At 49.2% G+C, this 13,032-nt stretch overlaps 1 protein-coding gene across 5 annotated transcripts in view; it reads left to right on the top strand.

The window, feature by feature from the left end:
- AGPAT1 (1-acylglycerol-3-phosphate O-acyltransferase 1) overlaps positions 1–13,032 on the top strand; it is a 485,786-nt gene that overhangs the window by 323,170 nt on the left and 149,584 nt on the right. The gene's annotated exons all lie outside the window — the stretch shown is intronic.

Below are 13,032 nucleotides of genomic sequence, written 5' to 3'. Positions count from 1 at the left end.
AATTAAACTGGTAGTATCAGAAGGAGTAATGTCAGACCGCTGACACGTGCTTTTCTGACCTTGTGTTTACCCGCATCTGAGAGTTATCAACCCATTGTCTCTGTGAGATATTTTTGTGATATTTTTATGGTGAGCCTAACTTGAGAGTACCACCTGATAATTGTTCTTATGCCGGGATCACTGACGGTAAGCAAATACTGGACCTAGTACACTCTAAACAGTGAACTTATCCCATTCATGGTATCTTATTTAAAATGCCACATTATGCCCTTTTGGCTTGCATCTCAGACTACATTTACCATGTAAATGAAACGCAAACATTCTGAGCCTCTCGGAGCAGCACAATTTACAGTGACTACCTTTGCCTTTATATTTTGCCACACGTCCTGCACCTCTCTTTACGCCACCCCAATAATGCTGAGCACAGAATAAGGACGCTGAGACTGATTCACCTTTTCCGAATTGTTATTCTTTATCAGAAGTTAGAAGTATGCAAATTACACAGAATTACATGTGCAAATGTACGACATCCTGCAATGCGTTTCAAAATATTCTATTTGCGATAATGACCAGAGTTCTGCTAACATTTGAACTTCGCAACAAAACTTGGCAGAGCGCAGGCTTCTGTTACATCTGAGTTTGATCGCATTAATGGAGAAACATGAACTTAGTTATGCACGTTTAAAATGTCAAAGTGCAGCAATAACTGGCAACTCTGGCAACTCCCACCCGCTGTATTGCCATTTTCTGCTCAAACTTCCAGTGCTACGCAGACGACACTCAACTCATTTTCAGGCTGCCCTTGGCCACCTCCTCCACCTCTCATCACTGATTGCCTAACTGCCATCCAAGATTGGTGTGCCGCCAACGATCTTTGTCTTAATGCCAGCAAGACAGAGATCCTCCTCATTGGCACACCATCACCTTCCTTTTCCGTCACTCTCTGGCCGGCCTCCCTTGGCCCTCCTCCTATCCCCACCTGCGAGGCCAAGAACCTTGGTGTCACCTTTGATCCACACTCTCCTTCTCCACCCACATCGCTGATGTATCAAAAAAGACAAACTTCCTACTGCACCTCTTCAGAGGTATTCTTCCTTTCCTCTCATTCCCCCAGAAGCTCACTTTCTCCCAAGCTCTGGTTCTCTCCTGGTTGGACTATTGCAACAGCCTCTTTCTAAATCTACCTGCCTCTACTCTCCGCCCTTTGCAACTTATCCAGAACAGGACTGCGAGACTTGTCCTTGGCCTCAAGCCCTGGGATCGTATCTTTCCAGCTCTGAGATCTCTCAATTGGCTCCCAGTGGATGCAAGGATTAAATTCAAAACCCTCTTCGGGTTTTGAAAAGCCTTGTGGCTTTTCGGGGAAAGCCACAAGGCTTTCTGGGGCCTGGGTCCAACATACCTTCAGCTATCCCTTCGCAAATACCTCCCATCTCGAGCACCTCTAACTCCCTCAGGGTCAGTCGTTTCTCAAAGAAACCAGCTGGGAGTAGATCTCTGTCTTCGGCTGGGGCCTCCCTATGGAACAGGCTCCCTGCCACTCTAAAACTTGAGGAGAACCATCTCCGGTTCCAGAAGCACCTCAAAACCTTCCTCTTTGCTTCTGCCTTCTCCTTCCCTCTCCCCTGTTGATTCCACTCTGCCTCGGCACCATGCACCTGGCCACCCTCTGTCCTCTGGGCCCAGGTACCTGCTTATCTTGCAACCCTCACGCACTGCCTCTGGGCCACCCCATGCACTGGGGTCTGTATCTGTACTCATACAGCCCTCCCCTTCTCTTCCTGCACTTTCAGACCTACCCTGTCTGCTGCCATAAACCCAGCACTTGCCACTTGCTGGCTGAACTCCCATTGTTTGTTGCCTTTTATTTATTATTTTAGTATTATTTTTGTTTTTTCCTTCTCGCTCCGCACTCTCCTTTTGTTCCCCCTCCCATGCACTTCTCCCCCTTCTCCCTCTACCCTGCACTTGCACGTTCTCAATGTCACTGGACCTAGTAAGATCGTTGTTTTTGTTCTCCCCTGTTCCTTTCCCTTGCCTTGTCGCGCTCTGAAACACCTGTGTATGAGCTCGATAGAAATAAAATATCATATCCTATCCTATCACCTAAAAATGAAATGATTTACTCACTCTACACTATCTAATATCACAAATCATTCACACATTAGCTCGTTCCTCACATTAACTGAACTCCCCAAGGATAACTTCTTTAAATAACTGCCAATGCCCCCGTCCAGCTCCGTCTTTGCCTGAATCGAGCCCCACAGGGTCTTCTATTAGCCTTTCTGCCTGCACACTTCGCCCTAGGGCCAGCAAAACTCTTCCTAGATGGCTGCCAGCCAGGAACCCGTAAGTCCAGCAGCCCGAAACGGTGAGCGAGAGAGCGCAGCCTTTCTGCCTGCAAGCCTTTTTCTGAGACCATGTGTCATTCAAAACCATCTCCCTTTTTGTCAATCTAAAAATGCTGTGACCGTGTTCATCCCGATCTCTTAGAAACAAAAGCAATAGCTACATCTCTATGCGATTTCCCTGCTCTGACAGATTCTTAAACAATGGAATGTCTTTAGCAGATTATCTCACATTCCACACTTCAGATTTGTCACATTCCCATTCAGACAAAGTGCAGCTTTAAGCCTGCACATTTAATTCTTTTCATTTTATTTCCAAACTACAATGCATTTCCCTCAGTCTGCACCAAGTTTATAGTGGGCATGGACTGGTTTGCACTAATTGCTGGTTTGGGAATCTGTTAAACTTTAAATGGATATGGTAAATTAGTATGTTCGTTTCATGTTCGTTTTTAGTTTAGTGCAACTCTGCCCACAACCGCGTTCTCATGGTGCAAAGTGATTGTTTTTCTAGCATGTGTTCTGTGCATTCCCAATATTGGCATGTATACGAATCAGCCTGAGTCTCACACATGAGTCTCTAGTTAAAATTCCTACCTTTGCAAAAATGTGGATGTTGAAATGTGGGGCTACCCTTGTTGAAATTCAGAATGCATTTCCTTAGTCTCCCAACAGAGGATGGGGTCGTGAACAGCTCCTCTCCCAGGTAGCGGCCCTCTTTGCACATTCAGCAAATTTAAAAAGCTGAACCAAGGCTCTCCCGCATACGATTCAGATGGTGAGGAGCCAGCATGCAGGATTGTCCGCAGGCAGCATGAGAGTGGGGCAAGAAGGTGGGGGGAGTGGCGTACATTTGAAGATGGTGAACATGCCAAATGAGGTTTTTTTTTTTCTGCGTCCCCCTAACCCAAAGTTGGGCCAGGTGTACCCAGGAGCAACTCCCAATTACAGAATTACAGACACAGATGCAGACACTCACACAAAGTCGAACCCAGGTGCAGAAGGGAGAACATTAAAAAGCGTAGACCCCTTAGTCGGGCAGTGTTTGCGGAGCAGAAGGTTCGACTTTGGTGGTGGCTGGAGGTTGGAGAAAGCAGAGGCTTGAGAGGCCTAGCACTAAAGGGGGAAAAGCGGCTGCTAAGAAGGAAGGAGGGAGTTTTCTTTGCGATGAGTGGGGGGTGAACATCTGGAGGGAGGTGGTGAATGTGTGGAGAAGGCTGAATATGGGAGAAAAATCCAAAAGGACGTTGGTGTTGGTTATCTAGAAGCGTGGATCTTTACCAAGGGACAGTTGTTGGAGGAAAGGGGGGGCCGAAGGAGGAAACTGAAGGAAACGTAGCCAGTGTTAAGAATGCAGGCAGCGGCGGGCCTGGCCGGTCCTAGGACCCGAAGGTGGGGCCCTCGGGGTAGAATGAGATCAGGACAGTGAGGTGAAGTAGAGAGGTGAAAGGAGTCCAGGGGCTACCATATAAGGTGATCTGAAAGGACACCTCTTAGTCTCTCCTGGCCACCCGGACTGACTATCATGTGAGAGGGACTTCCCTGCAGAGACTCTGGAATCCTGCAACAGTTAGGAACCTGGAAGTCTTCAACGCCTGAAAGCAGACTGGTTATCCAAGCACTCTGGGACACTGCAGGGACAGGGGGAGGACTATTAGTGGACCACTGAATGTTGCTGAGGCCCACTGAGTATTTAAACATTTCTGTGTCGTACGTTTTTTGTTGAAATAACACCATTTACTCTCAAGTGGCAGCTCCTATACCCATTACCCTTAAAATAAATTGATATGCTTAATATTGCATTGGTTCATTTCTTGGTCCCCACGTCCTTTGTGTACAGAATATGCCCAAACCCACAAATTCAGTTGTGGACATTGGTACATATGTTTTGATGTGTTACCAGCAACTGTTGGAATTAGCTAAAACTGATTGTGTATTTTTAAATGACCTTCATAAACACACATGCATTAGCATTTTTTTCATGATCACAAACCGCATATTTTTTGCAAAGCAACAAGAAAAATATTGATTTGTGCGAAATATTTGGATTCATGGAATACTCTGCAAATGTCATGTCTTTCTGTCCAGTAATAGAACTGGGGGTGTCTCTGAACTGATTTATCAGGTAGTGGAGTCTTAGCTGTGCAGTAGCATGACTGCTATGTGTGATGAATCGAGGGAATTTGTCCCTTCTCCCCATGGGAGAGCCACCATGTGAGGCTAGGGAGGTGTTCCCGCTCCACAACAAGCAAGTGGGATCTCAGCATGAGAGAGTATACCCCCCTCCCTCCCTTCACCCCCCCCCCCCTCCCATGGGGACATGGACTCCCGTTTTCTGTGAGGAACTCCCTAAAGGATACACCGAAGTGGCCTACCTGGGAATATCAGACCTACAAAAGAATATACAATACCAAGATTTGTATGAAGAGAAAATTAACATATGTTATTGTCAACAAGAAAGCGAGAACATAATCACTGTCTAAGGGAATCCCCATTTAACTGGGACGAGGAGGCTGGAACGAGGAGAGATGCCGCAACAAGCGGAAGAAGAGAGACGTGAGCGTCAGCCAGGGAATCCCCACTGTGACGTAACGACTGAGCGGGGTGGAGAATCTGAAACCTGTGGCGCACATGAGTTTGGAAACTGCTCGGGAGCCGAAAGCAGAGAGCTGGACGCCCAGCGTCCTTGGAGAAGGAGAGACCAAGAAGCTGATGGTGATGGCGTGACCACAGGGACTTTGTGGTGGACAAGCAGTCCATAAAACACTGAAAGCACAGAGCGCGGGACACCAGAGTAACCGGAGAAGACCACGAAGAGCACAACTAATCAAGAGGGAAGAGAGGCCCCGTTGTCCCAGAGAATCCAAGGTAACTGGAAGAGCAGGCTGCTGGGGGATTGTTATGGGATGGCTCATACCCTGCCCAGTCGAATTGACGATAGCACAGCATGAAAAATAATGAAGTGGAATGATGAGAGAAACCCAAATATAAGAAATATTGAGAGAGAAACTAAAACTGAGACAAATGCCTTAGGTGAAAGGCACGGAGTGCCATATGTCTCAAGAAAGAGGCTATAAAGTAACAAGAGAATTCTATGCAGAGAAAGAATACTGTCAATTACGAAGAAGAGAGGAAGAGACCCCAAGCGGAAGAGCTGTAGTCTGGATAGCACTACCCTGCAAAAAAGGGGAAAGTACCCCTTTATTCAAAAAGGAAGGGAGGGAACCTAAATGAAAGAGCATGCAATGACTTGAATTATAAAGAAACCCCTAGAGCTGGTACAAGCCAAGAAAGAATCTACAGGAAAGAAGTGACTTATAATCAACCAGAAGGCCAATCCCAACCGGGGAACCAAACTTACACAAAATCCATCACTACGGATCAAAGTATTCATGCAAGGTCAAAGAAGCCACATTTTGAGAAAGAAGAAGTCTCACAGAATGTAGAGTTATATGAACGTATTAAGCAAGTAACAAAAGACTATTTAAAGATCACCTATTAAGAAGATCCAGAAAGAAGACCCATTTGCAAGAAGCAAAGCCCAGGAGAAGGGCGTCATTCTCCTGTCTTTAGTTCGAATAGTGGAAGGGTCAGTTACGGGTTGTTTTGGACTTATTCTTTGGACATTCACAGACTGATGGGCACCTTAGTTTGATAGGTAGGGAACATCCCATGGTAATATGGAAAGTGAAGCCTTCGTATTCTTTAATAACCCTGTCTTTGAAGGGTCCTCAGCGTGTCTGCATCGTTCTTCTGACCCGCCACAGATGACGCAGCCATACAAAAGCCAGTTACCAATTTGTGTCTGCGGTGATGCAATGGGTGAAGCAGGCAGGTCTGTCCGGCAGTGGAGAATTGGGACAGTCACGTCTATGCTGTAAATCGATGCAGGTGGCAGCAGGTAAAAAAGTCTGGTTTGAAATAATTGCCGGCTCGAATTTGCAGTGTGTGTAGGAGATGCATATGGTGGCTCTCCGGCGCTTTGTCTTTGTGATTGACAGTATGAATACATCCAACCACTTGAGGATTTTCTTTTCTGCTTTTAGAGGGGTATAAGGAAGTGGTTGCTGGTACTGCACTCAAGCTACTTGTATCTAAAATGAAACCTTTTTTTTTTACCATATGCTACCATGAGAGCCACTTCCAACCCTTGCTACTATGAGAGCCTCCCCCAGCCTTTGCTACCATGAGAGCCTCCCCCAGCCTTTGCTACCATGAGAGCCACCTCCAGCCCTTGCTACCATGAGAGCCTCCCCAGCCCTTGCTACCATGAGAGCCTCTCCCAGCCTTTGCTACCATGAGAGCCTCCCCCAGCCCTTGCTACCATGAGAGCCTCCCCAGCCCTTGCTACCATGAGAGCCTCCCCAGCCCTTGCTACCATGAGAGCCTCCCCAGCCCTTGCTACCATGAGAGCCTCCCCAGCCCTTGCTACCATGAGAGCCTCCCCCAGCCCTTGCTACCACGAGAGCCTCCCCAGCCCTTGCTACCGTCAGAGCCGCCTCTCGCTCTTGCTACCGTCAGAGCCGCCTCTCGCTCTTGCTACCGTCAGAGCCGCCTCTCGCTCTTGCTACCGTCAGAGCCGCCTCTCGCTCTTGCTACCGTCAGAGCCGCCTCTCGCTCTTGCTACCATGAGAGCCGCCTCTCGCTCTTGCTACCACGAGAGCCGCCTCCAGCCCTTGCAACCATGATTGCTACCATGAGAGCCCCCTCCCGCCCTTGCTACCGTCAGAGCCGCCTCTTGCCCTTGCTACCACGAGAGCCTCCCCCAGCCCTTGCTACCACGAGAGCCTCCCCCAGCCCTTGCTACCACGAGAGCCTCCCCCAGCCCTTGCTACCACGAGAGCCGCTTCCAGCCCTTGCTACCACGAGAGCCGCTTCCAGCCCTTGCTATCATGAGAGCCTCCCCCAGCCCTTGCTACCACGAGAGCCGCCTCCCGTTCTTGCTACCACGAGAGCCGCCTCAGCCCTTGCTACCACGAGAGCCGCCTCCAGCCCTTGCTACCACGAGAGCCGCCTCCAGCCCTTGCTACCACGAGAGCCGCCTCCAGCCCTTGCTACCACGAGAGCCGCCTCCAGCCCTTGCTACCACGAGAGCCGCCTCCAGCCCTTGCTACCACGAGAGCCGCCTCCAGCCCTTGCTACCACGAGAGCCGCTTCCAGCCCTTGCTATCATGAGAGCCTCCTCCAGCCGTTGCTACCACGAGAGCTGTCTCCAGCTTTTGCTTCACTGAATTAAAGGCTGGTTTTAAGAATCGTAAGCTTGCATACAGCTTTGTGGATTTTGTTATTTTTAGGGGTATTGTAAAATGGTGTGGGAGTGTTTTAATGAGGCGACTGATTGCATTTATTGTGTATATTTTTGACTGATATGTAAAATGTTTTCCGATACGTGATTGCCTGTTGCCTCAGCTAGTGTTAGTATCAAATTAGGACGGTACACATTGTTGGGCGAGATCTTGGCCCACATGGTACATTGGGGACTTGCTGTGATCGAAGATGAACTGGGCGGTGATGTATTTTCAGATTGCAATTAATCAAGATTGGTTTTCATTCCGTGCTTTACTTGTGTAATAGTTTTCTGCTTGCGTTTGTCTGAGAAGGGCAGCGTCCACATTGACACTTTGCACTGCAGCCAAGTTCTCTATATTAATGTATGTTGACCTCTTGCTTTTCGATTTGACGGGGTATATGTTGCGTGTGCATTTCTTATTGATGCATTCTCTACTTTTTAAACTAATGATTTTGTTTTATATGCGACTCTGTTATTCATTGCGATTTTATTTTTGTCTTTTTGGGTCTTGCGTGAAATGCAACTTTTGCTGAGGTGCTGCAGTCATCCCTTCACGGTCATGAAACGGGTGATGGAGTCGTGCCTGTGCTGTAGATAACTTTTGTGTGGTGCTTTCAACCCCTGGGTTATGTCACCTCTGAAGCCTCAGACTTTTCTCTTTGCCATTCGGACTGCCTTCCTTCCCTCTGGGCATGCAACCAACTAGACGTTGTCCCAACTTGCATTGCCGTAAGTAACCAGCAGATGGCGCGCCAACATTGCACTCCACAGCTGTCCTGGAAACTGAGTCTACGCCAACAAGACCTATTGCTTCCTGCAGACCACCATTCCAGAACCACCTAAGTTTCCAAAAATCAAGTGTACACCTGGTGGAAACAAGACAACACGTTTGCATGCGTTGCAGTTGTTTTTGGTTCGACTCTATCCGCATTTATTTGATCGAAAGGTTGGGACAGCGCACTGGGAATCCAAAACACGTTTTAAAAGTACCTAAGCAATATTTTAAAATGGCCTGGAGTGGGTTGTCTGCTTTCTCTGAAATATCCTGTTCATATTCGCCATTGAAGTTACACTTGTATTGAAGTGCTGTATTAATTGCCATCTGTGTGTTAATCCCACGGGAATAACAATTTCGGCTAATGAAGCACCCGGGACTCATTGGTGGTACAAGGACGCTATCTGTGTATCGGTCTATCCATCGTTTGTCTGAGAGGCAGAAATCTTCATCACTCCAGTCCTGCTCTCCCTCGTCCCATTATTTGCGCATTGTTGCATGTCCTTCCCTCCTCCAGACAAGTGGATTTGTTTCACCCTTTGAGGGTATTACCTCCGCCCCCCTATTCCTCACCCCTTACCAAAGATAGGAGAAAATCTATCCAGCCATGGAGCACCGCCACAAGGGACACACACAGCCATGTAGGCACTTTATTCTGTACAAAAGAACTCCGGAGCACCCCTCTTTTCTCAGTACTACACACGACCCCTCCCCCCCTCTCGCGACAGGGATCAGATTCTCCTCCTCTTCCAAATTCTCAATTGATGAGACCAAGGTATTGGGCGAGGACTAAGCACCCGCCCTAAACATGTCCCCCTCTCCTCTGCCCTGGAAGCTGCCCCATTCCTGGTGGTCTATTGTCAAAGGTGGGAGACTGACCTCTGCAGCCTTCTCTGCTTCCTTCATCGCAGACCTCGTCGCCGGCTCCGAGGCGCAAGGAGGTTCAAATCCCGGATGATTGGCAACTCGGCCCCTCTTCTCAAATCAGGGCAGCCTCGTGTACCCCCCCTCAAGATGCCCCGCGGGAGGAACGCGCTGTGGCAGAGCAATTTCCTGTATCCCCTGGAAGACTGGTCTTCAGGGAAAAAGAAACCTTATCCTCAAAATAATGTTATCTGGGTGCAGATGATCCGGAGAAGAAAACCGAGGTGCTCTCCAATCCCCCAGTTCAGGAAGTCCTCTCTGAGCAAGGTTCAGAGGATAAGCACAGGACGAAACCGCAGCATATAACTGCTTCTCTCTGCTGCTGAGCTCAGCAGCTGACACACTTCAAGTCATCTCTTCATCGTATGGACATAAGGAAATAGGAGGCCATGTGTAAGAGAACTCTGATACAGGGCCAGTCCTGACGAAGGACCCTTGGCCCAAAATGTGCTCATCTGGAGGCTCAAAACATGAGCAAGAGTTCAGAAAACAAGAATACGAAATTAAATCATCCGGGCACTATAGTCTTCTGAGGTCGTGGAGTAATATTCAGTGAAGCCCTCCTCCCCACCCCGATTCTCTCCGGTTTGGTATTGCAGGAACTGTAAACCCAAGGAATGGATAACTCCTTCATCCCCCAACCTCCTGGATCAAGGGGCCTCTAGCAGTGCGGGGGAATGTTTGTGCAGTCCAAAAAGTGCATCTCCGCTTTGTCAAGCCGCTGAAAGCTTCTCGTGAATCCCAACCAGTTTGGATTGGGGGGAAAAGTGAGAGCGCGGCAGCAAATGGCTGCGTCTGCCTCTGTGTTCTGACGGGCCAGGACAATGGGTGTCTGCCCAACTGGCCTGCACTAGCGCCCTATAATTCGAGGGAGACTGGATAACGCCCCCTCCGCCTTCTGTCCGCTCCCCACTGAGATGTGGCATGCCTTTTTTTTTGTTATCCTGACTTGGATTTCCTGATCCTTGAGACCGTGGGTGAATTTGCTCAGTGCCTTTGGAGTAGCTGATAACTGAACCTCAATTTCCATCCGGCCAGCCTACTAGGCCTTGTAGAGCAGAAACGCGGCCCCCTGCCCCCACCTGCTCACATCCATTTTTACCACCAACTGATGAGATGCAGAGAGAACAACCCTTGACCAAATTGCTGCATGTCATAGCGCCCCCTGGGATACGGGAATCTGAATATCGAACAATTGAAGAGGGAAGCCAATGTCTCAGGGCATGAGTCTCTGGAAGACGTAGATGCCGCCATGGCCACGGTTAACATACAAGGACGCTGCGTTGTCTCCCGGCAATCTGAGACCCCATCTCACTCCCTGTGACCCCTCTCCCCCTCTTGCCAACCCTGCCCGAAGCCATTGTAGAAGACCATGGAAGGTGGGACTGAAGCTGGACTGCCATGGCTTGTGGCAGCGATAGCTGGCCCACGTCTTCCCTGAAACGAGCTCCGATGTACTGCAGATCTTGAATTTACTATAGACATTTCCCCCAGTTTGCGAGCAGGCTATAATCCTGAACAATTTACCCTCATTTGCGCGTCCGTCCTGGCAAAGGAACCCACACCAGAGAAGGATGACCCGAAGAGTGAATCAACCCTATTATTGGGCCCTAGCGGCCGACTTGAAGCCACCTGGTAGGGTCCTGAATTGCTAATACCAGCCCGCCCGCACCGCACAGAAGGAGAGTTGCAGGAATTAATCATTGTGCTGCCCAAATGGGAACATGCAAGATGCTGTCCCCAGAAGCTCTCCTCCAGGCCAAGATTGCAAAGGTGATCCGCCCCACAACCCGCGCTGAAAGAAATGACTGGTGATCCGTCCCACAACCCGCGCTGAAAGAAATGACTGGTGATCCGTCCCACAACCCGCGTTCAAAGAAATGACTGGTGATCCGTCCCACAACCCGCTCTCAAAGAAATGACTAGTGATCGTCCCACAACCCCCGCTGAAAGAAATGACTGGCGATCCGTCCCACAACCCGCGCTGAAAGAAATGACTCGTGATCCGCCCCACAACCCGCGCTGAAAGAAATGACTGGTGATCCGTCCCACAACCCACGCTCAAAGAAATGACTGGTGTTCCGTCCCACAACCCGCGTTCAAAGAAATGACTGGTGATCCGTCGCACAACCGGCATTCAAAGAAATGACTGATGATCCGTCCCACAACCCGCGCTCAAAGAAATGACCGGTGATCCGTCCCACAACCCGCGTTCAAAGAAATGACTGGTGATCCGTCCCACAACTCGCGCTCAAAGAAATGACTAGTGATCCGTCCCACAACCCGCGTTCAAAGAAATGACTGGTGATCCGTCCCACAACCCGCGCTCAGAGAAATGACTAGTGATCCGTCCCAAAACCCGCGCTGAAAGAAATGACTGGTGATCTGTCCCACAACCCGCGCTCAAAGAAATGACTGGTGATCTGTCCCACAACCCGCGCTCAAAGAAATGACTGGTGATCCGTCCCACACCCTTCGCTCAAAGACATGACCATTTGTAACAACTTGATCGGGAATCTGATTGACTTCTGTAGGTATGTGACCTCTTCAGGCTGAGAACCAGTGCCAATTGCCAGAAACTATGACCAGGTGGAATATCATTTAGTAAAAGCGGGTGCCCATGTCCTTTCAAAGAACGGGAACAGTTGCCCTTCGATGAAGCATATGCTGTATGCCCTTTCCCCTTTCCTCCCTCATTTTGCAGCGATGGTCCTTTGGGGATGGAACCATATCAAAGACGGTCAAAAGCATTTTTGAATTTGGTGCGCAGTCACGAGAGGTACGAATGCCTCACCGTTCCGCATCCTCGGGCTCTGTCAGCCAATCATTTGATCTGCACCTGGCTGGACTAGATGCTAAGCACGCTTAGGGGGCTTTTTTCAGTTCCTCTTTTTCCTAGCTCTTTTTACTAGCTCTTTTTACATGCACTGCTTGCCTTCCGGCTCCATCTGCTTAATGCTCCGTAAGCAACATTCTCTCTGCCGGTCTTGAAAGTGCAAGTCGCCTGCTGCAAACCCACGGGCTCTTTTTAGGCTGTCTGGACCTGATCACCATTGGGCATGTCCATGCTTTGTGAGTGACTTTACTCCTGCTCTTTAGGGGAGTTGGTCCTGTGCCTGGAAGAGCTTGCTCCCAGACCAGGGGCATTCCTCTTAGTAGGATCGCGAAGGCCAGGGGACTGGTATCAGTCACTTCCCAGATTTCCCACCTGGTGTCAGAAATCCGCTCTTCCCAGACGTGGCACTAGTAAGAGAGGCTGAGTTGGATGTGTTGACTGGCGTAGGCAGGGCAGTGAGAAGGTGGCTGGCAATACTTCGCCAGCAACGATGATGGGGAAGTTATTCAGTATATGCTTATTCCTTTGCTGCTGATTGAAAGCACGTTGGAAAGACTGCCATAATAGAAGTAAGCCCATAAGGCTGGTTTTAGTTTAGGCTTGAAGGCAAGGGTGCTCTGGCACGCTTCGTACCCCTTCTTCATCGAAGGCAAGGGTGCTCTGGCACGCTTCGTACCCCTTCTTCATTGCATCATTAATCTGCACGCTTAGCAATTGCTTGCCAAAGAAGGACATGATCACAAGAGTACTGTCCTGAGAACATTCCTTCTTCCAGTCCTTTACCCATAAACTACAACAGCCAACGACTGTAGTCTGAGGCCAAATCTGTGAACCTTAATGTGCCCAATGTCCATTCCAA

This window comes from Ambystoma mexicanum, chromosome 13, assembly GCF_040938575.1.
Source record: "Ambystoma mexicanum isolate Mex_15411 chromosome 13, UKY_AmexF1_1, whole genome shotgun sequence".
NCBI classification, from domain to species: domain Eukaryota; kingdom Metazoa; phylum Chordata; class Amphibia; order Caudata; family Ambystomatidae; genus Ambystoma; species Ambystoma mexicanum.
Note: the sequence above shows the minus strand (reverse complement) of the source record. Positions and strands in the feature narration are given on the sequence as shown.